Consider the following 1,547-nt stretch of genomic DNA (forward strand, 5'->3'; position numbering starts at 1 on the left):
AAAGAAAAGAAAAGAAAAGAAAAAGAAATCAACACAGAAATTCCTCAAAACAGTAAAACTAGAAATCATATTAAACCTAGCTATCCCTTCCTACTTATGTTCCCCAAAGAACCAAAGGCATCATATTATAGCCATACATGCATATCCATGTTTACAGCAGCACAATTCAGCATAGCTAAATCTTGGGACCAGGTGAAGCATCCATCAAAAGATGAATAAAGAAGATAAGGAAATGTGCCATTTACATGCAATGGAGAACTACTTTTCTTAAAGAAGGATGAGCTTGAGTCACTTGTAGGAAGACGGTGCACCTTGGGACGAGAGTGCTCAGTGAGGTGAGTCGGGACACAAGCTTGACGAGTACTTGGCCTCTCACATGAGAAACCTAAACGGCAAAAGAAAGGATAGTAGCAGGAGGTGGGGAGGCAGAACTCTCTCAGGAAAAGGGGATCCAGAGATGGAGGGGAAAGGCCTGGGCTTAAGGAATTACAGGGCTTGCAAGGGAATAGATTCAATACAGGATGCATCATTTATAGGATTATTTTATAATATTTACTCAAAAAGTCTAATTCAGAGGCAGGTAAGAGACCTGGCCATGCACTCGACACCCAAAGCATCCATGCTGGATCCTACCACAATAGTCCAGCTGAAGACCCAGAGCCCATGCCAATGTCTCATGCAGTCCTGTGTCATGGATCTGGCTGGGAAAGCCCAAAGGTCAGCGGTCGAAGCTAGAAAGTCTGTGGCAGTGGCATGAAGGCTCTGTGCCAGCAGCCTGAGGGGTCTGCACTGGAGCTAGGAAGTGATGCGCAACATAAGAACCGGAGCTCATGTGCCATAGCCACCCTCAGTGGCCGTGAGGTCCTGAGCTCCTGCAATGATGAGAACAGCTGAGTTCACATCAGGAAAACCAAGGTTCTCCAGCAACAGCTGCCAGCTCCCCAGTGCCCTTGCCCCAAGTTCTTCTCTTGTGCTGTTGGCGACAATCCTAACATCCATCTCTCACATCCAGCTCCACACTCAGCTCAGCCAGGTGTTCTGAGCTGACCAGTGGTTACTTGACTGCAGGATGAGAAAAGGACTTGCCATGTGCCAGGTGTGTCCACCAATTCAACACAAGGAAAGTAAACTGTACTACACATGTCTACTAGTAAACTAACTTTTTTTTAATGAAAGGAAATGACAAATGTTGGGAATACTGGGGTGCGGACAGGAACTTTTCTACACTGTTAGTAAGAATGCAAGCTAGCACAACTGCAATGGAAAACGATAGAAAGATCTTTGACAAAACAGATCTATTTGATCCCACTATTCTATTCCCTTTGTTATAGTTTGCCTCCAGGTGTCCCCCCAAATCTCATGCAGTCATATGACAGACTTCTAGAGTTTGTGATTAACCCATGATCCACTGGGATTATGGGTCTGAGTCGTGCTGGAATCCTGGGTCTGAGTGCTTCATGCTGGGATCATGGGTCTGAGTGCTTCACCTTGGGATCATGGGTCTGAGTGCTTCACGCTGGGATCCTGGGTCTGAGTGCTTCACGCTG

This window comes from Octodon degus, unplaced genomic scaffold, assembly GCF_000260255.1.
Source record: "Octodon degus isolate 3935 unplaced genomic scaffold, OctDeg1.0 scaffold00240, whole genome shotgun sequence".
Classification (NCBI taxonomy): Eukaryota; Metazoa; Chordata; class Mammalia; order Rodentia; family Octodontidae; genus Octodon; species Octodon degus.